The sequence below is a fragment of the Canis lupus genome, chromosome 20 (assembly GCF_003254725.2).
Source record: "Canis lupus dingo isolate Sandy chromosome 20, ASM325472v2, whole genome shotgun sequence".
Classification (NCBI taxonomy): domain Eukaryota; kingdom Metazoa; phylum Chordata; class Mammalia; order Carnivora; family Canidae; genus Canis; species Canis lupus.
The window spans coordinates 50,047,182-50,070,635 of NC_064262.1; the positions used below are offsets into that span (position 1 = coordinate 50,047,182).

The 23,454-nt window shown below is 40.2% G+C and overlaps 1 long non-coding RNA gene across 1 annotated transcript in view; it reads right to left on the reverse strand.

The window, feature by feature from the left end:
• LOC118351738 (uncharacterized) overlaps window positions 1-15,984 on the reverse strand; it is a 33,337-nt gene extending 17,353 nt beyond the window's left edge. Inside the window, exon 1 of the long non-coding RNA XR_004807664.2 lies at window positions 15,827-15,984. This is a non-coding gene — a long non-coding RNA (uncharacterized LOC118351738). The remainder of the gene's footprint in view (window positions 1-15,826) is intronic.
• Between the last annotated feature and the right edge of the window lie 7,470 nt (window positions 15,985-23,454).

The window sequence follows — 23,454 nt, forward strand, 5'->3', positions numbered from 1 at the left end:
CCTATCTTCAGGCTCCATTTCTTTTCTTTCTTTTTTTTTAAAAAATCATTTATTAGAAAGACACAGAGAGAGGCAGATACATAGGCAGAGGGAGAAGCAGGCTCCCTGTGGGGAGCCTGAAATGGGACTCAATCCTAGGACCCTAGGATCATGACCTGAGCCAAAGGCATATGCTCAACCATTGAGTCACCCGGGTGCACCCTCTATTTATGATTCTAGTTCTCTTGCTCTTTCCACCCCACTTGCAGTTATTTCCTCCACTCAAATCCTGAACCCCTCAGAATCATCCATGAGGCTTGGAATCACTTCTTACAAACTCCTGCTTATGTTGATATTTTGACCTCTTCCCATGAATCACAAATATTCTTAATGGCATTTAGGATGGTGAATCCTTTCTAGAAGGTTTTCAACTTAGTTTGCCCAGATCCATCAGAGGAATCTGTCTATGGCAGCTATAACCTTGTGAAATGTATTTCTTAAATAACAAGGCTTGAAAGTTGAAATTCTTTCTTGATTCATCAGCTGCAGAATGGATAGGGGGTTAGCAGGCATGAAAACAACATTAACCTCATTGCATATCTCCATCAGAGCTTTTGGGTGGCCAGGAACCTTTCGTCTTCTGAGCAGGAGATCTCAACAGTGAGCTTAAAATATTCAGTAAGCTATGTTGTAAACAGATGGGCTGTCAACAAGGTTTTGTTGTTCCATTTATAAAGCACAGGAAGAGTAACTTAACATATTTTTTTTAGATTTAGCATAATTTGTAATGGCCCTAGGATTTTCGGAATGGCAAGTGAAAGTGACTTCAAGTCACCAGCTGCATTAGTCCCTAACAAGTCAGCCTATGCATTGACTTCTCCCTAGCTATGAAAGTCCTCCATGGCATCTCCTTCCAATAGAAGACTGTTTTGTCTACATTGGAAATGTGTTGTTTAGTATAGCCACTTACATTAACCATTTTAGTTAGATCTTCTAGATAACTTCGAGCAGGTTCTACATTGGCACTTGCTACTTAGACCTTCCACTTTTATGTTCAGGAGAAAGAACCTCATGAACCAACCTCTTCAAACTTTTCTTCTGCAGCTTTCTTACCTCTCTGAATCTTCACAGAATTGAAGAGGGTTAGGGCCTTGCCCTGGACTAGGCTTTGGCTTAAGGGGATGCTGTGGCTGGTTTGATCTTTTATCCAGACCGCTCAAACTATCTCCATCAGCATTAGGCTGTTTCACTTTCTATTATTTGTGTATTCACTAGAGTAACACTTTTAATTTCCTTCAAGAACTTTTCCTTTGCATTCATAACTGGCTAACTGGCAAAAGAGGCTTAGCTTTAGGCCCATCTCAGCTTTCAACATGCCTTTCTCACTAAACTTGATCATTTCCAGCTTTTAAGTGAGAGACATGCAGTTCTTCCTTTCACTTGAACACTTAGAGGCCACTGTAGGGTTACTCACTGGACTAATTTTAATACTGTTGTGTCACAAGGAAGAGAAAGGCCCAAGGAGAAGGAGAGAGATCGGGGGAATGGCCAATCAGTGGAGCAGTCAGAACACGTTTACCATTTTATTAATTAAGTTTGAGGTCTTCTGTGGGCATAGTTTGTGGTACCCCAAAACAATTACAGTCATAACATCAAAGATCCCTGATCACAGATCACCATAACAAATGTATGAATGAAAAAGTTTGAAATATGGGAATTACCAAAATGTGACACAGAGACATGAAGTGAGCAGATGCTGTTGGAAAAATGGTGCCAAGAGACTCACTTGATGCAGGATTGCCACAGAGCTTGATTTGTAAAAAATGCAGTATCTGCAAAGCACAGTAAAATAAGGTATGCATATAGTCCCATTCCCAGTTCTAAAATCAGTAATTTCTCCAAGAAAGCTTACATACTGGTTTTTTTTTTTAATGAAATCTGTATTCTTTGTTATTTTTACAACTTTAGGCTTCCATATTTGTTCTGGTTGTTATCTTTGTACTTATTCCCTTTTAATACCTTTGTTTCTGTTTCCTTATTTAACTAGTCACTATCTGGTTCATTATTAAGTTTATTTTTAGGTCCTTTCATGCCCTGCAATTGACTATACATCTGTGAGCTTATTCCATTTTTGTATCTTCCTTTCCTTTCATTTATAGTTTCATCATTTCTACCTGTTGGAATATGTAATGTTTGCTTGTATATTTGTCTTCCACTCTGATTCCCTTGTTTGCTTTAGTCTTCTTATGTATATCTACATATCTTACGTGCTCGCCATTAGTTCTCTTGCTGTAGTTTACCAACTGTCAACTGTCACTTGGTTGCATGATGCCCGTTCTCTAGTAGACGTAGGAAACACTGATGGTGCTGAATACTCTATGATCTTACATGTTGCAAACTGTTTTTATACGCAGCCTTGATATTTACAACAAAGCATGTAAAATCCTTGCTTCACACTTGCTAAGTCTCATTTAAAACACTGCTTGATGGGGCACACGGCTGGCTCAATCGGTAGAGTATGCAACTCTTGATCTCAGGGTTGTGAGTCTGAGCCCCACGTTGGGTGTACAAATTACTTAAGAAAAATAAATTCTTCGGGATCCCTGGGTGGCTCAGCGGTTTGGCGCCTCCCTTTGGCCCAGGGTGTGATCCTGGAGTCCCGGGATCGAGTCCCACATTGGGCTCCCAGCATAGAGCCTGCTTCTCTCTCCTCCTGTGCCTGTGCCTCTCTCTTTCTCTCTCTACATCTATCATGAATAAATAAATAAATCTTTAAAAAAAAAAAGAAAAATAAATTCTTAAAACACCGCTTCATCGTTGACTTTTTTTGTACAAGAAACCGATAAATTATCTAGATACTTTTAGTCAAGGAAACAGAACTGTGAGTTGACATGCTAAGGGCAAATCTTTAGGTAGACTTAACATGTCAGGCTGATTATTTAAAACTTGACATTCAATATTAATCTATAATAAACATTTATATTAATCATATAGAATGTTTAATTTTACAAGTGAAGTGGGGTGCCTGGGTGGCTCAGTTAAGCATCTGCCTTTGGCTCAGGTCATGATCCCAGGAAGGAAGGATCCTAAAGTTGGTTTAAGCTGAATCCTGGGATCAGCCCTGTGTTGGGCTCCCTGCTCAGCAGAGAGTCGGCTTCTTCCTCTGCCTCTGCCTGTTCCCCTGCTTGTTCTCTTTCTCTCTCTAAAATAAATAAAATCTTTAAAAAAATAATAATTTTACAAGTCAAGTTAGCTGGGCCATGGTGCTCAGATATTTGGTCCAATTATTGTTGAGCATATTTCTGTAAAGGTGTTCTTTGGAGGAGATTAACATTTAAATCAGTTGACCTTGAGTAAAGTGAATTACCCTCCCTCCATAGAGCGGATGTACCTCATCCAGTAAGGTGAAGGCATTAAAAGAAAAAAAAAAGTGACATACCCTGAGCAAGAAGGAATACTGCCAGCAGACAGCTGCTGGAGTTGAACTGCAAATCTTCCATGGGTCTCCAGCCTGCCCACCTACCCTGCAGGTTTTGGATTTTGAATCATGTATTTCCATTCCTTAAGATTAATTAATTAATCTCAATCTCAAGTTCTCTCTCTCTGTCAGGTCTCCTCCTTCACCTTCTTTTACTCCTCCATTTCCATATATACACATACATACATGTTGTTGATTCTGTTTCTCTAAAGAACAAAGACTAACACAAATATTGGTACTAAAGGTGGTTTTAAAGGAGTAAAATTTTTTTTGTAGGCTCCACACCCAAAGTGGAGCCCAACACAGAGCTTGAACTCACAACCTGAGATCAAGACCTGTGCTGATATCAAGAGCCAGTCACCTAACTCACTGAGTCACCACTAAAGGAATAAAATCTTAAAGAGTTTTCTCAGTTGCCTATGAAGTCTCCAGAATTGGCTAATATGATTAGATTTAAAGAGAACAAGCCCCTAAGGTGAGGTACAATGTATGACCCATGAAAAGGTACACTACACTCAAAAAGAACTACTTTTTAAAAAAAGATTTATTTATTCATGAGAGATACACAGAGAGAAGCAGAGATATAGGCAAAGGGAGAAGCAGGCTCCCTGTGGGGAGGCTGATGTGGGACTCGATCCCAGGACCCCAGGATCACGACCTGAGCCAAAGGCAGACGCTCAACCACTGAGCCACCCAGGTGCCCCAGAATGACTTATTTCATATAACTTACAGAAAAAGAAATCTGGAGTATATGTGTGGGAATGGAGATAAAAAATGTAGGGTAATAGTGGAAGGAACCTAAAGTTGGTTTACGCTGAATTTATTGATCTGGAAGTACTTAGCAGAGAGTCTGCCCTAACACTGCACCACGGGGATTAGCTCTACAGGTAAAGCTCCACCAGTTTTGTTGGCTAAGTGAGCGAGATCAGGTATGGGGCAGGTGCTGTGGACTGAATCTCTTGCCAGTGCCAAAGCAGTGAGCAGCCACAGTCTCTCATCGCTATGTACAGGTGTGCAGCACAAGTGGAAGGGGGTGTGTGAGGCTTTAATAGTGTCAGCAAACAACAAAAAAGGTGAAATAAGAGACTTCTGGTTTCTGATTTGGCATGTAAGGAGCTTAGAATCTGGCATTCTCATCCTCACAGGAAAAAAAAAATCAAACAACTTGAAGTCAACAATATTTCTTACATCCATCAGAAAATTGTGGTCAGAAGGCAAACTCTATCTCCAAAACTGGAAAGAGGGACAGAGAAGGAGACATCTTGAAATATGCCCAGAATATTATTCTTAACGAGGCCTGTCCCTCAAAAGAATCTGTTACACCAGAGCCTAATCAACGGGGCCTTTACCAGAACCCAACTGTTTTGGAGGTGAGGATAGCCAACCTGAGTTCCCTCTAGCCTTCCTGTCTTACCTAATGTGGGGGTAGGGGCTGAGAAGCAATTGTAAAGATGATAGTTTTTTCCCTTTTTGATAGAAAACACGTGATATCTTTTCCAATACCACTTCTCCATCTCTTCAACACCAACCTGGTGTCCTACATCCCAAATCAATTCTTTTTTTTTTTTAATTTTTTTTTTAAATTTATTTATGATAGTCATACAGAGAGAGAGGGAGAGAGAGGCAGAGACATAGGCAGAGGGAGAAGCAGGCTCCATGCACCGGGAGCCTGATGTGGGATTCGATCCCGGGTCTCCAGGATCGCACCCTGGGCCAAAGGCAGGCGCCAAACCGCTGCGCCACCCAGGGATCCCCCCAAATCAATTCTAAAACTACCTGGAGTCAGCATCGGACTCCACACATTAAGGGCTCAATTCCACAAGACTGCCCCCACTTCAGATGCCAGCCAAAAATAGAGTGCTTGGGCTACTCACATTTCTGTTCAGCCAACTAAAAACTTGGAGTCTTCCTCTACACTGCCTCAGGTTAGATTGTTCATTAAAATAGCTCTCAGAACATGGGGGCGGGGGGCGTGGAGAACACAGAAAACCACTTTGCTTACTATCACCAGTTTTTTAAAAAGATACAATTCAAGAACAGTCAAATGGAAAAAAATGAACGGAATGAAGTTGGGGTGAGGTGGGGTGGATACAGGCCATGAGTCATCCATGTCTCCTGCAAGCATGCCACCTGCACCTTGATGCATTCACCAAACCAGAAGTTCTCTGAACCCTGACACTTAAAGGAATGTTTATGGACATTTCATTATGTAAGAATAATTGATTAAATCATTGACTGTTGGTGGTTAACCCAGCCTCCTGGCCTTCTCCATTCCCGGGGCGCTGGGGGCTAGGGCCAAAAATTCCAAGCCTTTAATAAAGGCTGGTCTTACCGGTGACCTACTGCCAACCTGAAGCCATCTAAGGAGCTGCCAAGAGTTGCCTTGTTAGAAGAAAAGATGCTCTGGGGCACCTGGGTGGCTCAGTGGTTGAGCGACTGCCTTCAGCTCAGGTTGTGATCCCGGGTCCTGGGATTGAGTCCCACATCAGGCTCCCCGCGAGGAGCCTGCTTGTCCTTCTGCCTTGGTCTCTGCCTCTCTGTGTCTCTCGTGAATAAGTAAATAAAATCTTTAAAAAAGGAGGAGGACGAGGAGGAGGAGGAGGAGGAGGAGGAAGAAGAAAGAAGAAGCAGAAAAGATGCTCCTCTCACCCCTATCACTCAAGACATTCCAAGAGCTTTGGGAGGTCTGTGCTAGGAACCAGGGACAAAGACTAAGTATCTTTCCTATCCTACCACAGAAGGTCACAGCACAGGGACACAAGCTCACTAACAGCCTGAACCCAAATCACAGGACTATAAAACACTTTCCTTCCTTCCACAGGGCTACTATTTAACAACAATGAAATATGCTGAAGGAACTGCATTTTTCAGACCTTTTAAAACTCCAAAGACAGGGCAGACAAAAGGAAAGAAGAAACCAGAAGAAATTTTAGCCTCTGACACAGGTACAGCAAAGAGTAAACACAGACTAGCCAAATAAACATAAAACATCACACTAAAGGCCTATTTATCTCAGTTCCTTTTTTTCAGTACTTCATGTTCTTCCAACAAAAAATTACAAGCCATATTAAGAGAGCTAATCTTGAAAGGAACCAAAAAGGAAAAAACAAAAAACCTCACCTGTTATAGAGAGAGATAAGAAATTAAGTCAGACTTCCTTTTACTTCTTGGTTTTGTTTTGTTTTGTTTTTTGTTTTTTTAGTTTTTATTTAAATTCCAGTCAGTTGGGGGGGGGGCAGAGTTAAGATGATGCAGGGCTAGGGGGGCCCTAAGTCCCTAAGTGTGTTTTATCCCTTGAATACAATTAGATAGTTATGAAATCATTCTGAACACCCAAGAAATCGATTGGGGGTCTGGGAAAACAAAAACTGCGAGTCTAAAAATAGTCTACATTTTGGAAGGTAGGAGGTGCGGAGAGTTGACGTGGGGGAGAGAGAAAACTGAGGGGGGTGGGTGGCGCCGAGCTTAAGGAGGCTACTGCAAAATATAAGGAGTGGAGCACAAAATCTGAACTTTAAGAAGTCCTCTGCCACGGGGGAGGTGCCTGGCTTAAAGGCGCTAAGGTGGCAAAGCAGGGCAAAATCCCGGGAGTGACAGCAGGGTCTGAGGATCCCCCACCCCCGGTCACGAGAAGAATGGGTGCTGCCAAGGTGCTGCACTGTTCCCAGGCAAAGGAGTCAGCGGGCTGAGAACAGCGAGTCTTGGCACCAGCTTTCTGCTCTGTTTTGCTATAAACCGTGAACCACTGCCCAGTCATTTGACATCTTCCCTGGGATGTCAGGCAAACTGCAGAAGTGTGGCGAGACCCTCCCCAGGTGGAACCCATGTCCGGGACATGGGAGTCCCTAAAATTTAGAGTTTGGAAATTCAGTCGTGCACCTGAGATTAAAAAAAAAAAAAAAAGCTCAGACACAGGCAGAATGGATGCAGGGTTCAGACAGAAACTGGGGACACAAGAGGGGTGACTGATTGTTCTCCTGTGAGGACTCATGGGGGTGGGGGTGGGGTACGAACTTCAGCTCCAGCTGGAGAGAGGAGGCAACGCCAGACTCATTCTGCCCATCAGCTCGGAAAGCCTTTAGGGAGCAAAACAGCGCCACCTAGTGGAGGCCAGAGTCGCTTACAACAAGCCTAGCCCAGAGGGGCCCTGGAGGCGCGTTTCCGCTGAAAGAAATGAGGCTGAGAGTCCTGCAGCAGGCGCCTTTCCCAGAAGGCTAGCACAAACAACACATCAAGTCTACTGACCATAGAGTGCTGTAAAGCTTCAGCTCTAGGGGAAATAGAATCTAGCTTCCTTTTTGCTTTTGTTCTTCTTTTTTTCATTTTTTCAATTCCTTTAAAATTATTAATTTTTGAAAATTTTATATATACATTTTTGGCTATATTTATTTAATTTCTTTCATTTCATTTTTTATTTGGGGAACTTATGACCCTCAGATCAAGACCTAAGCTAAAATCAAGAGTCAGGTGCTTCACTGAGGCACCCAGGTGCCCCAAAGATCTAGATTCTTCTACCAAGCAGACCAAAACACACCTAGGATCTAGGTTTTCTGCGGTTTTGGAGGGTTGTCTTTCTTTTCTTTTCTTTTCTTTTCTTTTCTTTTCTTTTCTTTTCTTTTCTTTTCTTTCTTTCTTTCTTTCTTTCTTTCTTTCTTTCTTTTTTCTGGACAAAATGATGAGTTGAAGAAATTCATCCCTAAAGAAAGAAGTAGAATTCAGGGCCAGGGATTTAATCAATATAGATATAAGAAAGATGTCTGAACTAGAATTTAAAACAAGGATTATAAGGATACTAACTGAGCTTGAAAAAAAGTATAGAAGATATTAGAGAATCCCTTAATGCAGAGATAAAAGCACTAAAATCTAGTAAGGTCAAAATTAAAAATGCTATAACCAAGATGCAAACCCAAACTGAGGCCATAAAAACAAGGATGGATGAATTAGACGAGTGAATCAGTGGTATAGAAGATAAAATTATGGGAAATAATGAAGCTGAAAAGAAGAGGGAAAGAAAGATAATGGATCACGAATGTACACCTAGGGAACTCAGTGACTTATTAAAACATAGTAATATTTGTGTCATAGGAGTCCAAGAAGATGAAGAAAGAGAAAAGGGGGCAGAAAATTTCTTCAAATTATAGCTAAAAACTTCCCTAATTTGGGCAAAGATACAGACATCAAAATTCAAGAAGTACAGAGAAATCCCATTAAATTCAACAAAAAACAACCATGGCAATGGTATATCATAGTCAAATTCACAAAATACACAGACAAGGAAAGAATCCTGAAAGCAGCAAGGAAAAAAAAAGTCCTTAACCAAAAAGAGAAAAGAGATGAGCTTTCCAGCAGATTCGTCCACAGAAGCTTGACAAGCCAGAAGAAAGTGGCAGGAAATAGCCAACGTGCTGAATGAGAAAAATATGCAGCCAAGAATTCTTTATCCAGCAAGGCTGTCTTCAGAATAGAAGGAGATACAGAGTTTCCCAGACAAAAACTAAAGGAGTTTGTGACCACTAAACCAGTCCTGCAAGAAATTTTAAGGGGGATTCCTTGAGTGGAGGAAAAAAAGACCAAAAGCAACAAAGACTAGAACAGACCAGAGAACACCAACAGAAATACCAACTCTACAGGTAACAACACAATGGCACCAAATTCATGTCTTTGAATAATTACTCTGAATATAAATGGACTAAATGCTCCAATCAAAAGATAAAGAGTGGGATGCCTGGGTGGCTCAGTGGTTGGGTGCCTGCCTTTAGCCCATGGAGTGATCCTGGGGTCCTGGGATCAAGTCCCGTACTGGGCTCCCTGCATGGAGCCTGTTTCTCTCTCTGCCTGTTTCTGCCACCCTCTCTGTGTCTCTTATGAATAAATACATAAAATCCTTTAAAAAAAAGATAAAGCGTACCAGAATGGTTAAAAAAAAAAACCTACACCAACCAAGATCCATCTATATACTACCTATATGAGACTTGTTTTAGACCTAAAGACACCGCTGATCGAAAGTGAGGGGATGGAGAACCAGCCATCATGCTAATGGACATCAAAAGAAAGCTGGAGTAGCCATACTCATATCAGACAAACTAGATTTTAAAACAAAGACTGTGACAAGAGATGAAGAAGAGCATCATATCATAATTAAGGGGTCTATCCATCAAGCAGACCTAACAATTGTAAATATTTATGCCTCCAACTTGGGAGCACCCAATTTTATAAATCAATTAATACATATAAAAACTCATTGATAATAATACAATAATAGTAAGGGAATTTTAGCACCCCACTTACACCAATGGACAGATAATCTAAGAAGAAAATCAACAAGGCAACAATGACTTTGAATGGCACACTGGACTGGATGGACTTAATAGAGTCAGAACATTTCACCCTAAAGCAGCAGAATACACATTCGTTTTGAGTGCACATGGAACATTCTTCAGAATAGATCACATACTGGGTCACAAAGTGGCCCTCAACAAAAACAAAAAGATAAGATCATACCATGCATATTTTCAGACCACAATGCTATGAAACTTGAAGTCAATCACAAGAAAAATTTTGGAAAGACCACAAAAACATGGAAATTAAAGAACATTCTACTAAAGAATGAATGGCTTAACCAGGAAATTAAAGAAGAAATTTAAAAAATACATGGAAGCGAGTGAAAATGAAAACACAACAGTCAAAAACCTTTGGGATGCCCATAGGCATACTTCCCCTAAGAAGGAAGCATATTGCAACACAATATGCTTGCAACACATATTGCCTACCTCAAGAAGCAAGAAAAGACTCAAATATACAACTTAGACCTACACGAGCTAGAAAAGGAATTGCAACTAAAGCCTGAAGCCATCAGAAGAGGGAAATAATAAAGATTAGAGCAGAAATAAATGATATATAAACAACAACAACAACAACACCCAGTAGAATGGATTCAGGAAACTAAGAGCTGGTTCTCTGAAAGAAATAATAAAACTGATAAACCCCTAGCCAGACTTATCAAACAGAGAAAGGACCCAAATAGATAAAATCACAAGTGAAAGAGAAGAAATCACAACCAAACCCGCAGATGTACAATTATAAGAGAATACTAGGAAAAATTATACGCCAAAAAAAAAAAAAATGGGCAACATGGAAGAAATGGACAAGTTCCTAGAAATTTATAAACCACCAAAACTGAAACAGGAAGAAATATAAAATCTGAACAGACCCATAGCCAGCAAAGAAATAGAATCAATCATAAAAAAATCTCCCAACAAACAAAATCCTGGGCCAGATGGCTTCCCAGGGGAATTCCACCAGATATTTTAAGAAGAGTTAATACCTATTCTTCTCAAACTGTTCCAAAAAATATAAATGAAAGGAAAACTTCCAAATTCATTCTACAAGCCAGCATTTCTCGATTCCAAAACCAGACAAAGACCCCTCTTAAAAAGGAGAATCAGAGATGCGCTTGAGTGGCTCAGTCAGTGAAGTGTCTGACTCTTGATTTTTTGGCTCAGGTCATGATCTCAGGGTCACGTCATGAGCTCAAGCCCTGCATCCAGGTCCGTGCTGAGTGTGGAGCCTGCCTAAGATGCTCTCTCTCCCCCTCTCTTTGTCCCTTCTCCCCATTTGTACTCTTTCTCTGAAAATATAAATAAATAAGAATTACAGGCCAATACCCCTGATGAACATGGATGCAAAAATTCTCAGTAAAATACTAGCAAATCAAATTCAACAGTACAGAATCATTCACCACAATCAAGTGGGATTTACTCCTGGGCTGCAGAGGTAATTCGATATTTGCAAACCAACCAACAGGATACATCACATTACTAAAAGAAAGGATAAGAACCATATGATCCTGTCAATAGCTGCAAAAAAAACATCTGACAAAACACAGCACCCTTTCTTGATAAAAAACCTTCAACAAAGTAGGGACAGATGGAACATACCTCAACATCATAAAGGCCACATATGAAAGACCCATAGCTAATATCATCCTCAATAGGAACAACTGAGATCCTTTCCCCTACAGTCAGGAACAAGACAAGGAAGTCTACTCTCACAATTACTATTTAACATGGTACTGAAGTCGTGGCCTCAGCAATCAGATAACAAAAAGAAATAAAAGAGATCCAAAACAGCAAGGAAGTCAAACTTCCACTATTTGCAGATGACAAGATACTCTATGTAGAACACTCAAAAGACTCCACCAAAAAAAAAAATGGCTAGAACTGATAAAGGAATTCAGTGAGGTTGCAAAATACAAAATCAACATATAGAAATCTGATGAATTTCTATACACCAATAATGAAGCAAGAGAAAGAGAAATCAAGGAATCAATCTCATTTACAATTGCACCAAAAACAATAAATACCTAGCAATAAACCTAACTAAAGAGCTGAAAGACCTGTACTCTGAAAACTATAAACCACTGATAAAAGAAATTGAAGAGGTCATACTAAAAAATGAAAAGACCTTCCATGCTCATGCATTGGAATAACAAATATTGTTAAAATGTCTATATACCCAAGGCAATCTACACATTTAATGCAATACCTATCAAAATACCACCAGTATTTTTCACAGAACTAGAAAAACAATCCTAAAATTTACCTGGAACCACAAAAGACCCTGAATAGCCAAAGCAACCTTGAAAAAAGCAAAGGTGGAGGCATCACAATTCCAGACTTTGGGTTATACTGCAAAGCTAAGGTGATCAAAATAGTATGGTACTGGCACAAAAATAGACACATAGAACAGCAAAACAGAATAGAAAATGCAGAAATGGTATAGGGTCAATTAATCTTTGACAAAGCAGGAAAGATTATCTAATGGGAAAAAGTCTCTTCAACAAATGGTGTTGGGAAAACTGGACAGCAACGTGCAAAAGAATGAAACTGGATCCCTTTCTTACACCATATACAAACATAAATTCAAGATGGATGAAAAACCTAAATGTGAAACCTGAAACCACCAAAATTCTAGAGAACAGGAGCAGTAACATCTTTGACATTAGCTGTAGCAATTTCTTTCTAGATATGTCTCCTGAGGCAAAGACAGCAAAAAAAAAAAAATTATTGGGACTTCATCAAAATAAAAACAGCTTCTGCACAGTGAAGGTAACACTCAGATTTCCTTTTAGAAATCATGAAAGCAGGTAGAGAGTGAAGAGTTTTAAACAGTTTTAAGTGTACTTGATATGTGAAAACAGGAGAAAAAAATGTAATCACATAAAATGCGTCTCAACCAGAAGGCAGAGAAAAGAGGTCAGACAAAAGAGAAGCAAAGAACAAACTCAACAAATATAAAATGGTAATAATTATGGTAATAGTATCAATCCAACTATATCAACAATCATTTTAAACATTAATGGTCTAAATATAAGAAATGAAAAATAAATAGTGTCATAGCAGATAAAAAAATAACTAATTAACTGTTGTCTATAAGAAAGTCACTTTAACAAAAAAGATAGGTTAAAAGTAGCAAAATGAAGATAAACACACCACATTAACATTAATAAAAAAAAAGCAGGCATAGATAAGTTTCAGGCAAAGGAGACTTCAGAGGAAGGAAAACTGACAAGGACAAAAATAGGCACTACATAATGATAAAGGGGTCAAGACTCAAAAAAGGCGCAGCAATTATTTGTGTGTATGTGCGTAACAGCAGAGTGGCAAAATATATCAGGCAAAAATTGACAAAACTGCAATGAGAAGTTAGTGAATTCACTGGTGAGGTGAACAGCCTTCTATCAGTAAGTAGGAGTTCCAGCAGGCAGAAAATCAGGACAAGTAGACTTGAACTGAAGAACACCATCAATCAATTGGATTTGATTAAAATTTATTTAATATCATCCAACAAGAGCAAAATAAACATTCTTCTAAGCTCACTTGGAACACTCACCAAAATAGATCACATCCTGGGACATAAAACACACTTTTAAAAATTTGAAAGACTAGAAATCAGATTATACATGCCTTCAAACCACAATTAATCTAGAAACCAATAACATAGTTGAAAACCAGCCCCCATACTTGGAGAATAAACAATATACTACTAAATTACACATGGATAAAATAAGTATCAAGAACAATTAAAATTATATTAAACTAAAAAAATATATTAAACTAAAAGCAAACGAAAATAAAACATCAAAATTTGAGAGATGCAGTAAATTAGTATCTACAGAGAAATGTTTAGCATTGAATGCAGACACTAAAAAAGAAGAGCTATAGGCAAAAAAGTCTAAGCACTTACTTTAGGAAACTAGAAAAACAAACCCAAAGTAAGCATGAGAAGAGAAATAACAAAAGTTAAAGATAAAACTGTGGACAAGAAAGGATAACCAAGAAAAAGAAAAGCAGGTTCTTTCTAAAAAGCAATAAAATAAAGGAGGAAAGACAGATTAATTTCAAGAATTAAAGGAAAATGAAATAGCATTTGGGAAAATGAAAATGAAAATAGCATTTGAGAAAATACAACAGCCATTTATGACAACAAACTAGGAATAGAGGAAAACGTTCTCTTCTTGAAAAAGAACATCTACAACAAACCTACAGCCAACACCATATTTAATGGCAAGAAACCTGATGCCTGCCCCACAATACCAGGAACAAAATAAAAATATCCTATCACTTCTTCTATTCAACACTGTACTGGAAATCCTAGATAATGCAATAAGACAGGAAAAGGTATACAGATTGGGAAGGAAGGATATAAACTGTTTTTTTTTAAGATTTAAAAAATTTTTTTAAATTTATTCATGAGAGACATATAAAGAGAGGCAGAGACACAGGCAGAGGGAGGAGAAGCAGGCTCCATGCAAGGAGCCCAGTGTGGGACTCAATCCCAATAATCTGGGACGCTCAAACGCTGAGCCACCCAAGCGTCCCCATAAACTGTTTTTGTTGCATATATCATGTAAGCAGAAAATCTCAATCCACAATAACAAAGAAAATTTCTGGAACAAATAAGAATATATAGCAAATTTGAAGGATAAAAGGTTAATAAACAAATGTCAGTTGCTTTCCTATAGATCCGCACAAATGGAGTCAACCAATCTTTGACACCGGAACAATGGCAATTCTATAGAGAAAACATGGTCTTTTCAGCAAATAGGACTGGAACACTGGATACCCATGTACTAAAAGAAAAATCAAGACATAAGTCTTACACATTTCACATAATTAATTCAAAATGGATAATAGATTGGGATCCCTGGGTGGCGCAGCGGTTTGGCGCCTGCCTTTGGCCCCGGGCGCGATCCTGGAGACCCGGGATCGGATCCCACGTCGGGCTCCCAGTGCATGGAGCCTGCTTCTCTCTCTGCCTGTGTCTCTGCCTCTCTTTGTCTCTATCTCTCTGTGTGACTATCATAAATAAATTTTAAAAATTAAAAAAAAAAAAAAAAAAAAAAGAGAGAGAGAGAGAGAGAGAGAAAGGCCCTGGGCTGAAGGCGGCGCTAAACCGCTGAGCCACCCGGGCTGCTCCATTTTTTAGTTTTGAAATTTAATTCTTTCTTGCCCCTTTGAAAATAAATATTTTATGTTGTTCTTGCTTCAAGATTTATTGCCTTAATATACTTTTATTTATTGAGAATTGAACTCAAGTGAATAAATCTTTTCAAACCTAGGGAGGGGCAGTGCTGACAGGAGAGATCACCCAGAAAAGTTTCCAAAGATCCACTTCCACCCAACGGACGCCCCGGGCCCAGGAAAGATGAGGGCGGGGGGAGGCACACGATCTCATACAGCGTAGCTCCGGGTGGTTAATTCTCTGCTTCTTCCCATGTAACATTTCCACAAACAAATCTTTTAAAAACAGCTACCCCTTGACTGTGGGAAATTGAATAACCATTAAAACACGGCCTCAGCTTGAAGTGCGGCACGGAGCATGGTTGCTGACGCTGTCAGAGGTTGGCTCGGGGAGGCGAGGAGGGATCTCGAAATTTAGGGATGTACTGCTAGCCCTAGGAGGGGCTGGGCTGGGGGCAGCGTCGTGGATTTGAGACTCTGCTTCCCAAACATCTGGAACACTTGGGGGAAAACGGGCGCCCCTCGGGAGTAAAGATGGACAGGGGACCCCACAGACCACAGCAACCCCTGCGCACGAACCCGGGAGACCGAGTCACGACTGTCCCCTGACGACCCTCCCCGTGGTCACCGCACCATCGGGGAGACGCGGCCGCGCGCAGGGTCCGGACAGGACGCCGGGGTCCCAGCTGCCGGCCCAGCCCGCACGCGGCGCACCGGAGGGGACTGAGGTCCGAGCGACGTCCCCGGGGACTCGGGGACTCGGCAGCTCCCGAGGAGGGTCGGGTCCCGCCACCGCGCGTCGCCAGCCCCTCCGCCCGTCCTGGCACCCCCGGTCCCGCACACTCACCGCTTCCCGGTTTCTGAGTCCGCGGGCGTCGTCCCTACGGCGCCCGCAGCAGGTGCATCAATCTGCGCGATCGACGCCGCAGCAGAACCACCGGACACCGCTACGCGCAGGTGAGATGCGATCGCGAGCGAGGCCACCGGCTCCACGCGGCTGCGGAGCGGCGCCACGCCCACCCGCCCCTGCTCGCCCCTGATTGGACAGAGTAACTGCATCTGGAGGTCACGTGCTAAGCAGAACCTGCTTCCGCTCTCAGACCGGTACTTGGCCGCCCGGAGGTTGTTGGCGCTTCACCGCGCCCGCACGGGACACAGGTGCGCGCTAGGAGTTCAAGACCGTTTCTAGCTGGACTGACCCCTGCTGGAGAGGGCGATCATGCCAGGCCAAACTGGATCGGGAGGATCTCTTGTCTTCCAGACGTCAGGGGCTTCGCATATATATTTGATAATTTAAAGACTCCTGTGGCCTCTTAATAGGAAGTTAGAACCACACACCCACCCCCAGCCCTATCCTAGGCGCAGGGACTCTTCTCGGAACAACCACAAACTAGGAGCTGTGTTCAACAGGTTCTCAGATGTACGTTTTACAATAAAAGGAAATTTATATATATATTTTTTGAAAGGAAATTAGATCAATTTTTGAGTGTGTGCCTAGAGAACTTTGACCTGTGTGAATGGCTATAATATCCCTAAAGCAATTGATTTTTTATTTTCACTGATACAAGAAAAACAAATCATCCTGCAAATTAGGGATGCACTCGGAAACTATTAATATGCTTAACAAATTGGATGGCAAGACTCTTGCACTGTAAAAATTTACCCATTAATTTGAAGTTTATACTATACAATAGACCCCTTTAAGGTGTACAATGGTTTTCAGTACAGTATATTAAAAATATGTGCAATAATTACAATTTTAGAATATTTCATCATCTCAAAAAGCCCTTACCATTTCCTCCTCCTGCACTCAGCCCTGGACAACCACTAATCTACTTTCTATTTCTATACATTTTATTGATTTTTAAAGATTTATTTGTGAGAGAGAGTACTAGTGCACTAGCAGGAGGGGCAGAGGAAGAGAGAGAGAATCTCAAGCAGGTTCTGCTCTAAGGGTCAGTCCCACATGGGGCTCTATCTCACGACCAAGAGATCACGACCTGAACCAAAGCCAAGAGTAGGATGCTTAACTGACTGTGCCACTCAAGCGCCCCTCTAGCTCTATAGATTTTAATATTCATTGACTTTCTTACAAATGAAATTATGTAATAAGTAGTCTTCGTGGTTAATTAACTTCATTTACTCTGTTGACTTCGTTTACATTTTTCGCACAATTTTTTCAAAGCGTATCCATGTTGTAGCAGGTATCAATACTTCATGTATTTTTGCAGCTGAATAAGAGTCCACTGTGTGGATTATTAGCCTTAAAAATAAAACTGGCAGTTATTTTACCAGCAAAAGTGGGATTATTGGGGATCCCTGGGTGGCTCAGCGGTTAAGCGCCTGCCTTTGGCCCAGGGCATGATCCTGGGGTCCTGGGCTCGAGTCCCATGTCGGGCTTCCTGCATGGAGCCTGCTCCTGATTCTGCCTCTTTCTCTCTCTCTCTCTCTCTCTCTCTCTCTCTCTCTCTCTCGAATAAATAAATAAAATCTTTTTTTAAAAGTGGGATTATTGAAGAATAGCAAAGAATTGCAATTTGGAATAAGCAAGGTAGGGCAAAACCATAGGCAAGGCGGAAGGCTCTTTTATGGAAATAAGGGGAGAGTGGGAGGGCTTTTACTAACAAAAGTCTATCGGAATAAACTGGGAGTTCAAAGTATAGGGACTTTTCATTGGCTGAGTTGTGACGGTCTCTCATTGGCTATTGCCAAGGGAGGAGAAAAACTTTCTTCCTGCTTCTGGAATAGTAAAGCAGCTAAAGTAGTCTGAATGTGCAAGGTGCACCTGTTCCCGTGGCGTTTGCAATTGATCACGAGCGGTAGGGCCTGAGAGCTCCCCCTGCTGGCCTCCTGGCGCCATTGTAAGCGAGGTTTCCTTTTATTAATTTTCACAGGATACAGCAGGTTTTCTTCATCCATTTCATCCATTAATGGTCATTTGGTTTGTCACTATCTTTGACTACTATGAATGCTATTGCTGTAAGCATTCGTGTACAAGTTTTTGTTTAGACATGTGTTTTTATTTCATTTGGGCATATGCCTGGGAGTGGAATTGATGGCTCATATGGAAATTCTACATTTAATCTTTGAGGAAATGCTAGACTGTTTTCCAAAGTGGCTGCATCACTTACAGTTCCACAAGCAGTATATGAGAGGCCCAATCTATCCATATCCTTGAAAACAACTTATTATTGTTTTTAAAAATATTTTGTTTATTTATTCATGAGAGACACAGAGAAAGAGACATAGGCAGAGGGAGAAGCAGGCTCCCCGCAAGGAGCCGGATGTGGAACTTGATCCCTGAACTCCAGGATCACACCCCCAGCCAAAGGCAGACGCTCAACCGCTGAGCCATTCAGGCAACCCGAAAACTTATTATTCTTTCATTTAAGTCTAGCCAGTCTAGTGACTGAAGTTGTATCTCATTGTGATTTTGACTTGTATTTCCTTGACGTGTGATCATGTCCAGCAAATTTTCATATACGCTTGGCATTGGTGTATCTTTCGTGGGAAAATGTTTGGATGCCTTGCTATCTTTAAATTGGGTTATTTGACTTTTTGTTTTTGATTTGTAGTTCTTTACACAGTATATACTTGATACAAGTACCTTATCAGATATATTATTTCCAAAATTTTCTTCCATTCTGTGGTCATGTTTTCACTCTCTTGTTTTAAAACATTTTACTTTTTATTTTTTTTTTTATTTTTTTTTTACTTTTTATTTTTTTAAAAGATTTTATTTATTTATTCATGAGAATACACAGAAAGAAAGAGAGCGAGAGGCAGAGACACAGGCAGAGGGAGAAGCAGGCTCCATGCAAGGAGCCCGACATGGGACTCGATCCTGGGTCTCCAGGATCAGGCCCTGGGCTGAAGGCAGGCGCTAAACCACTGAACCACCTGGGCTGCCCCAACATTTTACTTTTAATTGTGGCAATATACACATATTGTAATTTAACATCTTAATCATTTTAAGTGTACAGTTCAGTAGCATGTGGTACACTGACATTCGGAAACCAATCTCCAGAACTGTTTTCATTATGCAAAACTGAAATTCTATACCCATTAAACAACAACTCCCATTCACACCTATGTCTAGCCTCTGGCAACCACGATTCTATTTTCCTTCTCTCTGAATGTAACTACTGTCAGAACCTCATATAAGTGGAATCATGCAGTATTTGTACTTTTTGGACTGGCTTATTTCACTTAACATATTGTCCTCAAGGCATGCATATTGTAACATGGGTTGGGATTTCTTTTATTGTTAAAGCTGAATAATATTCCATTGTATGTATGTACTACATTTTGTGATCCATTTATCCCCTCATGGACACTTGGGTTGTTTCCATTTTGGCTATTGTGAATAATGGTCCTATGAACAAATGTGCATAACGCTCCTATTTCCTTTGATCAAATAAATCTTGTGCCTTTTACTAAAAAAAAAAAGTTTATAAATATCTGAGTCCATGTTTTGAATTCTTTGGGGTATATATACGGGGGGGAATTGTTGGATCATATATTAACTGTAATTTCTTTTTTTAAGATTTTGTTTATTTATTCATGAGAGACCCAGAGAGAGAGAGAGAGAGGCAGAGACACAGGCAGAGGGAGAAGCAGCCTCCATGCAGGGAGCCTGATGCGGGACTCGATCCTGGGACCCCAGCATCACGCCCTGAGCTGAAAGCAGCGTGAAACACCTGAGCCACCCAGGCTGCCTTTAACTGTAATTTCTGAGAAGCCACCATATTGTTTTCCATATTAGTGGTACAATTTTACATTTCCACCAATAGTACACAAAGATTCCAATGGATATGTTCATTGTCTTTTAAAAATATATTTATTTATTTATTTATTTATTTAGGAAGAGAGAGAGAAAGAGCATAAGCAAAGGGAGGGGCAGAGAGAGAGGGAGAGATTCTCAAGCAGACTCCACACCAAGCATACAACCTGGGGCTTAATTTCATGACCTGAGCCAAAATCAATCAAGAGCCACCCAGGCACTCTGGATGTGTTCATTTTTTTGTTGGTGTCCTTTGAAGTACAAAACTTACTAATTTTGATGAAGTCCAAAATATCTTTTTTCTTTCTTTCTTTTTTTCTTTTTCTTTCCTTCCTTCCTTGTTTTTGCTTTAGGTGTTGTTGGGGAGGAAAACTTTTTATCTATCCTTTAAGATTGTTCTAGGTGGTCTAAGAATTAAATAAGAGACAAATTAACAAGAGAGAAAACAAAGTTTAATTACATGCACATGGAGGTCCAATAATAAATTGAGACCCAAAGAAAAGACAAAGGTATACAGCTTTTATGTTATAGACAAAGAAACATAAATCTTTGAGAATTTAAAGTACAATGATAACTTATTTTGGGAGCCCCAGTAAGTAATTCTAAGCAGTATTTGGACTGGAGTAGTAAATTAGTAAGGGTAACAAGATTTGTTTATATAGGCTTTTATATAGGCTAAACTCCTTGTTTCTGACAATAAGGATGTCTCTCTACCTACTACTGCAGGGAGGATACTTTTCACTTGGGAGATTTATTTCACACTTTCTGAAGACAAAGGTGGGCCAGAGTGTTCTTGCTGCACTGGCCATGTCTTAAGTAAATAATTCAAAATAATCAATTGGGGGGTGGCCTGTCCTGGGCCCCTACAACGTCATATCTAAGAATTATTTGCCAAATACAAGGTCATGAATATTTCCTATTTTTAAAAGAGTATTAGATTTGGGGTTCCTGGGTGGCTCAGTCAGTTAAGCATCCAACTCTTCTCAGCTCAGATCTTGACCTCAGAGTTGTGAACTTGAGCCCCACATTGCGCCACACTGAGCATGGAGCCTACTTAAAAAAATAGAGTGGGGATACCCGGGATTGAGTTCCCCATCAGGCTCCCCGCAGTGAGCCTGCTTCTCCCTCTGCCTATGTCTCTGCCTCTCTCTGTGTGTCTCTCATGAATAAATAAAATCTTTAAGAATAAATAAAAAATTAAAATTAAAAAATGGAGTATTATAGTTTGATCTCATGTTTGGGTCTTTGTTTCATTTTGGGTAAATTATTGTATGTTCTGTAAGTAAGAGTCAACTTCTTTTTTTGCATATAGCTATCCAGTTGTCTCAGTACTGAGATTTTACACAAACCTTATCAGAGGCCCACATCCACTTGATCTTCATAGAGTAAATTTGTCCTACCCTGACCCCATGTGGCAGAGGAGAGTCTCCTGGCCCTCAAACCAATGCCCAAAGGTGGATTTATCCAAATGACTTGAAAATTTAGGTCTACACAAAAACTTGCACATGAATGTTTATCACAGCTTTATTTATAATTGCCAAAAGTTGGCTGCAATTGAGATGTCCTTCAGTAGACGAATAGGTAAACAAACTACTACATCCAGACAATGAAATATTGTGTAATGCTAAAAAGAAGTGAGCTATCAACCCATTAAAAGACCTGGAGGAAATTTAAATGCCTGTCATTAAGTGAAAGAAACCAATCTGAATTTTTAAAAAGATTTTATCCATTTATTCATGAGAGACAAACTCAGAGAGAGAGAAAGGCAGAGACATAGGCAGAGGGAGAAGCAAGCTCCATGCAGGGAGCTTGATGTGGGACTCGATCCCAGGATCACGCCCTGAGCCAAAGGCAGACGCTCAACCGCTGAGCCACCCAGGGATCCCAAAACCAATCTGAATATTATATACTGTGTGATTACAACTGTATGACATTCTGAAAAAGGCAAAGCTATGAGACAGTAAAAGATTAGTGGTTAAGGATTGTAGGAGGGAAAGAGGGATGAATAGGTAAGCACAGAGGATTTTTAGGGCATGAAACTAATCTATATGATACCTTATTGGTGGTATCATTAATCATATCAATATATTTGTCAAAACCGATAACACATACATCATTAGTGAATTCTAATGTGATCTATAGGCTTTGGGTGATAATAATGTATCAGTGTAGGTTCATTGATGGTAACAAATGTACCACTGGGGTGTAGGATGTTGATATTGGGGGAGGTTATACACGTATGGAGACAGGGGCATATGAGAACTTGGTACTTTCCATTCAATTTTGCTGTGAAACTAAAACTACTACTAAAAAGAAAAAAAAAGCTTGTTAAAAGCAAAACAAAAACCAAGTTCCAGGCAGCTTCACTGCTGAAATCTACCAAACACTTAAAGAATTAATACCAATCCTTCACAAACTCTTCCAGAAGATTAAAAACAAAACAAAACAAAACCCTAGGGACGCCTGGGTGGCTCAGAGTTTGAGCATCTGCCTTCAGCTCAGGGTGTGATCCTGGGTCCAGGGATCAAGCCCCACATTGGGCTCCCTGAGAGGAGTCTGCTTCTCCCTCTGTATATGTCTGTCTCTCTCTCTGTGCCTCTCATAAATAAATAATAAAAATCTTTAAAAAGAAAAGACATTACAGAAACACACACACACCAATTTCTTATAAATATGTGTGTAAAATCCTCAACAAAGTACTACCAAACTGAATTCAGAGACATATATAAAAGAATTATACAATATGACCAAATAGGGTTTTTTTTCTGTAACCAAGTAGGTTTTATTCCAGGTATACAAACTGTTTAACACCCCCAAATCAATTATTGTAACACATCATATCAATAGAAAAACATCACATGATCATCTTCATAGACACAGAAAAGCATGTGACAAAATCCAACACTGTTTCATGATAAAAAAACATACAGCAAACTGGGGTACCTGGGTGGCTCAGTCTGTTAAGTGTCTGCCTTTGATTCAGGTCAGGATCCTAGGGTTCTGGGATTGAGCCCAATGTCGGGTTCCCTGCTCAGTGGGGAACTGGCTTCCTCTCCCTCTGCCACTCCTTCTGATTGTGTGTGTGCTCTCTCTCTTGCTCTCTCTCTCAAATAAAATCTTTTTTAAAAGTGCATCAAACTATTAACAGAAGGGAACTTCCTTAGGCTGACAAGGGACAGCCAAGATCCTAATTAATGGTGATAGACAGGACGCCTTTACCCATAAGATCAGAACCAGGACAAGAATGTCCACTCTTGCTATTTTATTCAATATGGTATCAGGTGTTCTAGCCAGGTCAGTTAGGCCAGAAAAAAATAATAATTAAGGCATCCAGATTGGAAAGGAAGAAATAAAACTCTATTTTGACACAGAATATCCTAAGGAAACTTCTAAAAAACTATTTGAACAAATAAATGACTTCAGCAAGATTGGAAGTAGAAAATTAACACATAAAAATCAATTGTTTTCTTATACACTTGCCATGAAATATATTGAAAATGTAATTAAGAAAACAAGCCTATTGTAAGGGTACTGACAACACTGACTCAATCTTTGGCTTTCCCTCTTGTTCATGTCCATGCAGTGACCTCTCTCAGGCTATGATTTCCAGACCCCTTGTAAGTTATTTTTTTTTTAATTTTAATTTATTTATGATAGTCAGAGAGAGAGAGAGAGAGAGAGAGAGGCAGAGA